Source organism: Ornithodoros turicata, chromosome 5, assembly GCF_037126465.1.
Source record: "Ornithodoros turicata isolate Travis chromosome 5, ASM3712646v1, whole genome shotgun sequence".
Taxonomy (NCBI): Eukaryota; Metazoa; Arthropoda; class Arachnida; order Ixodida; family Argasidae; genus Ornithodoros; species Ornithodoros turicata.
In genome coordinates, this window is record NC_088205.1 from 57,117,523 (window position 1) to 57,129,216 (window position 11,694).

Genomic DNA, 11,694 nt, shown 5'->3' on the forward strand with positions numbered 1-11,694 from the left:
GGTTAAATATTTACAGAATTGAAGACAGTTTGTGCAAGTTGCCGAAGCCTCCTCTTATCTAGGTAGTGCTTCCTCCGCAAGGGCCAATTCTTGCGCTTTATTTGGTTTTCCGTTTACATAAACCACTTTTCATGATATGCCGACTATTTTAATGCCGATGACACTTCAATTATTCTTCTAATTTGTAATATTGTCTGTATGAAATGCGACTACTGTAGTGCTTGACTTAAATAAATGGACAGTGAGCCCATCTAAGTCTAAGTCGTCTTATGTAATATTTAGACCACCACAGACGCCTAAAAGTGCAGACATTGAGGTTGTCGTTCTTGGTCCTGACCTCATTAATAAACGTTCTTCAGTTAAAATGGTAGGGATACTACTCGATGAGCTCTTCCAGTGGAACGAGCACATTTATAAAAAGCTATTCTGGCCCTTATGCAATAGCCAAGATAACAACAACAAATAGATCATGACTACGGTCTGGGGTGATTCACCGCTGGAGAGCAGTACACTACCTCATTACACGCGAAACATGAGATGTGAGAGCCAAGATAAGATTTCCCTTTCCTTGCATGCTCTTAGAACGATCTATGTGTCATTCACTCAAAGCCATATTTCTTATGGCACAGAAGATTGCCATATTGACTATTGCAATAAATTGACATATGGCCCTAAGATAAAGCCGCTGCATGTTGCACAGAGGGAAGCACTACGTAGTATAAGGTCGCTGCAGCATCATGACTGCGTTGCTTTGACAGTTACACTCTTGAACATTCCTACCAGTTTAAGAATTATTTCGGTCCACATTACCACACCAACTCTCTGTTGTACGATTTCTACCATTGACTAACCGTAAACTCATAGCTCCAACATTATGGCCCATCTCACTCTATTTACCTAAGTTTTTTGTTACTGCCTCACGTCCGAACGAAATGCATGTAACGTACTCAATTAAAAACGTCCCACTTGAACCCGTATCAAGCTATAAATACAATCCAGCTTTCATCTCACCTAATCTGACATGGTGAACACGTGTTTGATATGTTACTAACGTCCCATTCTATACTCTAGGCGTTATCCGCCGGAACTTTACCCCGGTTAGAGTTGAAACTTTATTGTACAAATGGCTAGTGCTATAGCCAAGTTGGAATATGCAGCTTTTGTATAGAATTCCGTCCAAAATTATCCTTCAAACTTGACCGGATCTATACAAAGTGCGGAGGCGCTCATTTTGTACTTCGGAATTATAGCCGCACTGCCAGTGTCACATCCCTTAAAGGGGCACTAAAATGCAAAAAACAACTTGCTCTCAAATGAAAGTTCGTGTTTCAATTGGTATAATGCAAGCAAAATTAGTTCGCACAGTGTTTAGAAGATAAACGCAATGAAAACAGCGCCGTCTATGGCGGCAACGAATGGGATCCCCGGGAGGCAAAGATTAGAGGCATCCAATGAGACAGCAGGAGAAGCGCGCGCATAGCTATCGTGGTCGTGTAGATTTGGAACGGGCCCGATCGTAGTGCTCCGTATATGCACACTACTGCATTTTTCAATAGCGATACACTGAATTGTAGCCCACAACAGTTCTCGCGAATGTTCCACTGACAACATTTATCTTCACATCCACGGACAGCGACGCCAGTCCGCATCGCAACGCGCGCTATGTTTTTCACAGGGACTACTTCATGGCGTGGCACGCGCATGCACGCGCAGCATGGGCTAAAAACGTCGACGCACGAGCTGAAGCGTCGTTCACTGCTTAGAGCCAAAGAAAGAAAGAGTCCGGTATAATTTCGACTGTAGCTACGTAACGAAATCAAAGTTTTGAATTGTGATAAACAAGTACGAAATTAACATAGCGTGTAACATCATTTGAAGTGAACTTGTTTTTGCATTTTAATGCCCCTTTAAACACAGCCATAACGTTCCTGAACTTTACATCCGTCAAAAACTTACCCGTCTGTGGATATTTCACAAAATTTTGCCACAATGGTTACCTTAGGGAGTCTCTAATCTCACAGCCAACATATATTTCTTGACAGCGCTTGTGCCCTGTGCTTCTCTCTTGTCCCGTGTTTTTTCGCGCTGTATATACCTATGCATATATTTCGTCCCCCATTGATCTTAGGCAAAAAGCACGGAAATCATCCACTCTTAATCGTGTCATATCATGATTCGTGTTAGAACTGCCTTCCTGGGTCCATCACATCGATCACTGATATCAAAGAGTTCGAGAAGTGCTCGTGTGACCACTTTCATGTTTAAATCATCTGTTTGTTTTGTGTTTCTAACGCCGCGTACATGTTTTATGTGCACTGTACTTACAACTCCCCTCTGTAACGCACAACGGTATTGATGGTATATAGATAAATAGAAAAAGATCTTTTATCAACGCTGTTATTCTTCGCATGTCCACTCTTTTCTTTTTCTGTTGCATAACACGACTGTAACTACACGTCTTTAAAAATAAAAATACGTTGCTTCGAAAACCTTCCCAGATAGCCGCTAGCCTTATTATCTCTCCACCGGCTTTGGTATAACGATGCCTTCGTTCACCTAACCGACTTCAGCACCTCAACAAAGCGTTCCAAGGGCGCAGAACTCTCCCCTCCGCGCACACTCTTGACCTATAATACCAACGAACCATTTAAAGTAGCACAGAAGACATTTTTAACACCCCGTTTTCTTTCTGTAAAACTGTGAAGTAGGCTAGAAAAATGCGGAATGAGAAGTGGAATTTAAATTAGGAAATTGAATTTAAAGTACGCCGCAGAAAGCGACCGTGCGCAACGGTGGAGGAGAGGAGTACCAGCCTGTGACCTTGCGCAGACGACACACCGTCCGCGCTCGCTGATTGGTTCAGAGAAATGTCATCTGCTAGTCAGCTGTTCAGGGCTCTGAAGAAGCATTGCACACAGGGAAACTCCGGCGGGAAAATTAAATCCTCCATGCCCATGATCACCCTTGCAATCCCTTATACCCCTGAGGGAACAGGTTTACTGACTACAAAATGAGATAACCCTCACACGTGAAAAGAACAAGGCAGGCGCTGACCTCGACTGACCGCGCTGACGTCATCGGTCGTCCTTCTCCTCCTCGTTACGCCCAGCGGGGCGAGTAATGGTACCGCCATGTTACACGCAACGTTTGTCTGCGCAGCGTGGCGACATGTTCGCGGGGCGAGTCGAGAGTGAAGGAGCTGCGTTTGAGTAAGTTTTTTTTTTCTTGGAAAAAAATTGCATGCATCAAAACCTTTTGTGCTGTTCTGCAAATTGACGTCTATACCAGAGGAGGCACAGTAAGCGGGTTTCGCCGCCGCGAAAATAGTGTCGCCGCTGGCATTTCCCGCCAAATTCCGGCTATTTACTTTCCATTGGCTCCGTTCCCCCACGTGACCTTTCTCGATCATGATTGGCTGAGGCTCATTTAACCGGTGGATTCGCCCGCGTTCGTTTCTCCGGGGCGCCGACCCGTCTGACCGTTGTGTAGCTGGCGTCTACGTATGTGAGCAGACCATGATTTCGTTTCGTGGATTTCGAAGATGTTCGAGCCATGGACGAACGCCTGAATGAAAGGTAAGCAGACAAATGCATGATGCATGTCAGTGATCAGACGTTTAATACTGTCGCCTAACTGTGTGCATGTACGCCTTGTCCCGTATTACATCACTTTCTGCCGGTTATCAGTCATGATCTGGTTGATGATTCTGCGTGGCGTTACTTGTTGCGTTTTGTTCCGCTATTTGAATGTGTCTGATGTTTAATACACTGGTGTGCATGAAAAGGAAAACACCGTGCATCGTGTATGCAGGGCACCTCGAATTTTGTCATTAGTCGGCATTAGGCGCGTAACGATAGCATGTCTTACAGAGCGTATTCAGTCAATTAACGTTGCCTGTGCTCGGGTTTACCATATCATTAACAGGTTCCTTTTTTTTTTTTTTTTTCATTCAGACACCGAGAGCTGTTCGTGGCCCTGCGATCCGCGAGCATGTGGCCCCTGTCACCAGAAAATTCGACAGTTGTGCTGGGATGAAACGGATGGCTTCTGCGACTCATCACGTGCTATATATGTGTATAATAATACTATCTACTTTCTCCAAACCGAATAGGTTCCCTTAAGAATTGTATAATATGATAGTCACGCTTTCTATTGCTCGGCACTATTTATTCTGCAGTATTCTGTAATAATCGTGTAGATTTACTTGCATTCAAATGTTGTTTCTTGTTTATATGTTTACCGTGTCAATAAATTTGTACATGTGAATTCCTTCGTCTTCTGGATTTTCATTTTATGCTTCTCAATAATATTAGCAGATGGCCTGGCGAAGCGCGGAACAGGGGGGGGGGGGGGAGAGAATTCGAGTGAGAGGGTGTGGAGAGGGCACGCAGCGCACATGCGCAGTTCGATCAGCGAGCGCGCGCTTTTTGGCGCCGTTTTCCGGCTACTTTCTCGTGATTCGTTACGGATGATCACGTGGTCAAGGGGGGGGGGTGGTTTTCGTGGCGAAACTGTGGAAGCTACAGCTGCACTCCACTGTCTATACTTTCATCACATGTCTTAAACTTGAAATATTACCCTTTAAATACAATGTGAATGATGTGGACGGTGCCCAGAAGAGGAACAGTCTCTCGTCCTGAGGCTCTACCTTTTCATCTCATTTCCTACCTCTCTACAAAGTATGTAGCAGGCTTCATTACCGATATCAATGATTCATAGAAGGACCCTTTCCAAATAATAGGCCGAAGATGAGTCCTGGACACGACGTCGTGGACGCTGTCAATCTTCTCTGGGGCAGTCTTGATGGCCATGCTGGACTTAAGGTGACCCGCGAAGGAATTTGCTATTACGAGGCAGGCCAACAGCCATGAAAGGAACACGATGCGACTCGATACGTCTCTGTGCTGCATCGGCGAACCTGCATAGCACCCGACACTGTAACTAAAACAGGCTTTTATTGGCACATGATTATTATCTGTATATTTAAAAACATCCACATAAGTATCTAGGCCGCGAGCACGGAAGAGTGGAGAGAGCACAATTTGAATGCACAGGCATGTATGAAGGCGCGAAAGGAGCCAACGGGTGAATGGCGTAGGTGATCACATGTCATCAGCAGAAAACGAAACTCGAATTCGCAGGACCTGTCACAACATTCAACCGCAATACTGTCACAAAAAAAGCTTGCTTGGAACAATCCTTTCAAAATATACTATAGACAGAACCTCCCACGCACACACAGTTGCCAGATGCACACGCCACAAGACGCCAGTTGACGAGTCGATTGCCAGTCAGCTATACCACCACAACACTATGCTGACACGGCGTCACTCAAGGCCTCGTTCAGGAAGACATGGACACATATCAATTCTCTCTTACATTTTTCCATGGGTTGCCACACGTCCCTAACCCCTAAAAGCGCAGCCTTTCGGATGGATCCCAGTTCCTTTAAAACAGGGGTCTCAAACGCACGGGCCGCAGGTGGCCCCCGATGACTTATTCTGTGGCTCGAAGGCCCTTGACCAGCAAACAAAAGGAAGCTAGTCTATCAAAAAGTTTAATGAGGAATTCGGAATAAAGCCAGATTTCCAGGCATTGTTTTTACCCTTGCAAGGCGTAGTGCTGCCCCTGTCGATGTTAGGCAGAACATATACTCATATGAGCCCTTCATGTGGCTCATGAATCTTAACATGTTACGGACGCAGCAACAGGGACGCATTGGTGGCATCGCCTGAAGATCGCAGCATCTAACTCCGTCCGTGCTCGTGCAATGAGCGGCGTTACGATGCTACAATCTTCAGGCGATGCCAGCAACTTTGCACTTTGGCAAAGTGAGTGTTTGCACGGTTGGTTGGTTGGTTGGTGAAAAAAAAAAGAAAAATATGGAGATGTTGGCCCAAAACTCTACACTGGGCCAGCTACTCCAGTACGCTTATGGTAGCGAGGTCTGGCTACCAAGGAGTCTAAAAGGAGGTTTGCTTCACAAAAGTCCTATAAGGAAGGAGACCACAGAGTGCGAAACATGTCGGTGTGCTGCTGGCCAATCACCGAGTACCTCCTTGAGGTCAAGAGGGCCGTTGTCGTGTCCGACCAAGGCATTCCGGAGAACTTCACAACTTGCTACGAATCGCTCGCAGCTGAGCAGTATGTGTCCATTGTCCTCTGGCACTCCGCATTGGATGCAGTCTGGTGACGGAACTATCCCGATACGGTGTATAGAAACGTGAGGCCGTGGGGGACGTTCAGCCGAAATCGGTGGAGTAAGGATTCCAGTGGTCCGGGCGTCCTTGACAAGTATTCGATATGTGAGGTGAGGATCAATCCTGTGGAACAGTGATGTCGGTACCCTTACGTTCAGTGTTTGGTAATGTGAGGGTTAAAATAGGCTCATCTTAATTCTTTCCCCCCCTACTTCTAATCTAATATAATTCTCACACACTAAAAAAAAAAAAAAAAAAAGATAGAGACGAGACAGTTGTGTACAAACACCATTGTGTTTTAATTTTTAGGTGACATATTAAAGCAAGCAAACACGAAGTCATTCATTGTCAATGATGTCAGCTAGCTGTTTCTCTCTGTTTTTTTTTTTTTTTCAAGTGGAAACTGTGAGCAAATGCAACAACATAGTGTGCAAATATAGGATATAATTTCAGGGCTCCTGATACATTGCCGTAATCGTTTGTGAAGAACTACGTATTTTTCACGAATCGTTTTTTTATATTTTTAGTGCCCGATTTGGAAAGGAAGCTTATGTATTTCTCTTTGTGTGTCACGTGTTTCAGTAATGAATTCTGCGTATACCTTCGTTTCCACTGCTCGTGTTGTTTGTGTATATCTTTATTGCACGGTATATTAGGACATATTATGGTAATTACCAGCTAATTTTGTGTGTGGCCCTCGATGTGTGGTCTGGGATCAATGCAGCCCGCGACTCGGCCCCTGCATTAAAATTTATCGGTTTTTCGGACTCTTTCTGATAAATTGGAAAACCCGAAACCCTAATCCTACTGGAGAAGCTGCAGTATGTAACGATGCCCGCAAGATGGGCTCCCAGTGAGCGTTACATATGAATTGAAAGAGCGCCGTTTTTAAGTATTGTATGGCGCTTCTGAGACGCAATCCGGTGGAGGGGTAGGAATTTTTGAGTCGCTCAGTCACCATTAATGAAAGCTATGTGTATTACTTTCAACCAGAAACGAAAAGAACAATGACATAAGGGCATCACCGCTCGTCATGGAAACCGAACAAGTTTCCAAGTCAGGCGACACCGGGGAAAGTCCTCCAGACGCTTTTTCGAGATCATTAGGAATATACTATTGTTGAGCATTATACGCCAAGCAAAGCGTGCATACAATGAACGCCAAGACATATTGTGATCTGCTAGTCATGCATCTGATGCCTACTATAAGAGCAAAACGACGTGTACTACTCAGAAAGGAGGTTCTCCAACATGACGATGAATCAATTTGCGATCTCCGGTTTGATTGCCTTCCACGTCCACCATATTCGGCCTGACCTCGCATCCAACAAAGAATAGTTGGCTGCACGCCCGTCCAAAATTATTTTCTGCTGGAATAAAGGTTGGCGCACCTGCGTTGAAAAGCGGGGGGACTACATAGAAAAATGATAGGTTGTTTCCCAGAATATTCAATTTCAATCACTAAATCATTCAAGGGTACCTATTGTCCCACCCTCACAAATTGTTGCTGTTGATTCGGCGTCCAGCTCTACGTGTGTCAAAGACAATGCCCTATAACCAGCCATCATTACACGCGGATGAGTGCGTACATAAGCAGGAACTTACTTTCATAGAGCAAACTGCGGAAAAGTTCCCAGCAGAAGAGATGCATCGAACGCCGAAACCTTTGCCATACCAGGTGTGAAGAAACCGTCTCAGACAGTGCCAAGAGAAGGGCCAAGATCGGAATCGCACTGAGCGTCAAAGCCCACACCTGTGAATGTACAACACGGGCAAATCTTGCGAAGGCGTCCACCGTCATTACCGCCGCAAGCAATTCTTAGTATACGCAGATTCTTTGCAAAACTGCATGGTAATGTCGGCTTTGATGAACAAAGAATGGTGCAAGCGAGCTGGTGTACCGTAGAGGTAACATTCCTTGATTTTAAGGCACACATAGGACGATGAGGACAACGCAAGACTCAAACAAGCACTGAAGCTTTAATTTATAATGTACAGTGAGAAGAAGCGAACATGGTGAGGGGGGAATCCGGGATATCGTTGTCTCCGGCAAGGTTACCAACCGAAGCAGCCAAAAGGCAGTCAGAGAGTTACAGAAACCGTCTCTTTTTTCCTCGAACTATTTTTTCGCGTTGCTTTCTCTTTGTTCGTGTTTTGTGTATGTCTCAGGGCAGCCTCGGATAATTCTGCTGGTTGTGCTGCGAGTACGTGGCAACTGAACGTACCTGAACGTAACGTTATAAGTTTCCTCCCACCTTTGGCCTCCCCAACGGTGGTGGTGTAACACGGCACCGGTGTTACACTTATGGGAGACAGACCAGCTGGTAGTCAGAAACGAGAACCGTGGCTGTTGTACAAAGTTGTCTGAGCTAAGCGAAGTTGAAAGCTATTTGTGGTTGAAGGGGCAAACTAAATATAAAAATTAAAAATGCTAAAAATAGTGTCTAAATAAGTGAATAAATGCTAAAAGTCTGTGATAGGATACAAAAATCGTCTGCTTTTGCGCGCGCTAGTGCACCGGCGTCAGCAGACGACTCTCAGAAGTGACTGGGGACCGCGGCAACTCTCGTACATTTTCTTTCAGTTCTCAGGCGAAAAATGCGCATTATAAGAAGTAGCCCACATAGTGGTTTAGCATAACTATGTTAACCCTTAGAGACAAGTTAAAAGTCGCTAGACAACCCCACCCACAAACACAAACCTTTAGTCGTCGGCCATCGGCACGCGCGGTTGCATTATGTCTCTGAACAAAAATATATTACGCGCGCTTCCATTACACTCCCCGTTGCACACTGATCATGTTTCGAAATGAAGTGTCGCTGACGACGTACATAGAGAAGGAGAGCGTGTTTATTTAAAAACCACATTAAATACTCGCGGAAAGAAAACACGTTACTTAGCTTCCACGTATCCGATTATGCGCCACATTATCGGAGACCCCACAATCAATGCACGGGCTACATTCTCAGCTCGCGGAGATATATGTCTGAGTGTGCCCATTTCGAAAGCAAAGGGGATGACTCAACCCAAAATTCGCAGGAAGTAGCACACTCACTTTACCTTCAAAGCCCACCACACTAACTTCAACCTCATGACCAACACATCACATCACAGCCCTTCATTCAACCTCAACATCACCCATATCATAGCCCTTCATTCAACTTCAACATCACATCACATCATAGCCCTTCGTTCAACTTCAACATCACATCACCTCATAGCCCTTCATTCAACTTCACCTCACCTCACCTCATAGCCCTCACCAAACCTCATAGCCCTTCATTCAACCTCACATCATTCCCCATGACGTGATAGTGAATGAGGTCGGTAAAGGCCATCATGAATGAATTCGGCGACCTATGGCCGAGAGATTCTGTGTGCGCTCCACAGAATTTCTCCGAAGAGGCACTGCGTCTGCTAGCTGCGCTCGTTCAGCGCCGTCCTCCGTCGTGTTTTGACCAACTTCTCCACCGTCACTTCAGACGTCGTTCGGATGCTCTTGGCATTTCTTCCGCGATATCTCGTTGGCGCGTGCTTTCCTCTTCGCTCTGCTTTGCCGACAGCTCGCCAGATAAAGTCGCCCGTGCGGATACCCGGGGAGAGCACGCTAACACTGCTAGGAGTGCCTATTGAAGCATCGCACCGTGCGTGTTTGCTAGGTGAGGTTATCACGAGCTGCGGGCAGTGGAATGCTACGTTATATTACATCTTGCTAGTCAGACTGCCAAGGCCGGTGAACGACGTCATGCTTCATCGTGGCGTGGGCCTGTCGCCATCCCAACAGGTTTCATGTGAATGCTTCAGATCACAAAAATAAATGACTCTCGAAATACGCGGCAAAAAATTCTGGTGTGCATCATTCGCTCAGCTACTTGCCACACGCAACGGCACGACAATCGACAAGGTGCTCTGGTCGCCTTCCTAAAGGAAACGTGGCTTATATCACGCCTATAGTGTAGTGTAGTTTTCTGCGTCTTAGTCGTGACGCTCCCCGCTTTCAGCGTGGCCAACCACGGAGAGCCGTTTTTCATCTTCACCACCACCACCGAGGTTAATTGCGAACTTGACATGCTGAAACATACCGATTCTGTAAAGCATATCAGCAATAGTATGCAATTATATAACTCTGGTACGAGCACAGGTCATCCTGGCCGCTGTATAAGGAGGGAATAGTTCAGTAGTCGCATGCCGTCCACGGGTCCCACGCAAGAAGCTCGTTTATGGCCCCCTAAAAGCATATGCAGGCAGAAGGTGGACGGTTGCCGTGTTGTGCGACCTTCAAACTCATTGAGGGATAAAGTACGGGCTCGCGGGTACTTACACATCGCGCAACTACGGTGTGAGGTGGTTATGTGTGCTACTTGAGATACTCATGGTGCGCCAAAAAGGTATTTCTTTACGCCAAGCCCCACAGCGCGTTATCCTCTCTAGCATCACATCATAACTCGTTGCAGTTGTGCCTCTACATTTGTCCCATATTCATCAAACAAAACAGTTGTTGTTGTTACACGCAATTTAAAATTATCCCCGCATTTTCGTAGCAGTTCCACAATTGCTTTCGCACTACTACTCGTTGCATCAGCAGGGAGACTGCTAATTTTCCCCGGTCTCGTTGACTTCCTATACCCCCTATATAGATGGGTAGAAATCCAGCGAACCGGTAGAATGTAGGAAGGGAGTTGCCTCAGGACAGAAGCCGCCGATATTTCGAACAGAGACTGTTCTTCTTCTGGGCCAGAAGAAGAACAGTCTCTGTTCGAAATATCGGCGGCTTCTGTCCTGAGGCAACTCCCTTCCTATACCCCCTATAGTTCGTCCTACTGAACTTTTCATTTTTATTTTTTATACGGGATTTATTTACAGCTATCTTTCAGGACTTTTATTTCACTTTACTACTTTCAGCATTATTATTTTTTATGTTTAATTTGCACCTTCAGGCAGTACGAGCCACGGTTCTTGTTTCTTCTTTTCTGACTGTTAGCTGATCTGTCTCCCATACGCGTAACACCGGTGTCGTGTTACGCCATCACCGGTGGTGAGCCCAGATTAGGGAGGAAATTTATTACGCTAAGTTCAGTTACGTTCAGTTGCCACGTATTCGCAATACAACCAACACAGTTAACCGAGGCTGTCCTGAGGCACTCACACAACATGAACAAAACGAAAGAAGTGTAAAAAAAAATAGTTGGGGGAAAACGAGTCGGTTTCTATAAATCTCTGCCTACCTTTGACTACATCGGCTGCTAGCTTTGCCGGAGAGACCGATATGCCGCTCTCCTCTTCCTCCGGCTCTCACCCTGTTTTTCACTTCTTCTGACTGTACCTTCTGCATTGAAGCTTCAGTGCTGGTTTGAGTCTTGTGTTGACCTCATCGTCTTGTGTGTTCCTCAAACTCAAGGAACTGTTACCTCTTTCTATGTTCCCTTTGCTCAGGAATATGTCTTGTGGAGAAGGAGCGACTCTCACCTTCCAGTCAAACGTCAGGATGTATCCAA

General features: G+C 45.7%; 1 long non-coding RNA gene across 1 annotated transcript; it reads right to left on the bottom strand.

Annotated features, from left to right (window-relative positions):
- Positions 1 to 4,784: 4,784 nt before the first annotated feature.
- On the bottom strand, positions 4,785 to 11,694 carry LOC135396065 (uncharacterized). Its single transcript, XR_010423279.1, has 3 exons — positions 11,666 to 11,694; positions 7,805 to 7,952; positions 4,785 to 4,918 (listed from the first exon to the last, which is right to left on the bottom strand). It is a non-coding gene; the product is annotated as an uncharacterized LOC135396065 (long non-coding RNA).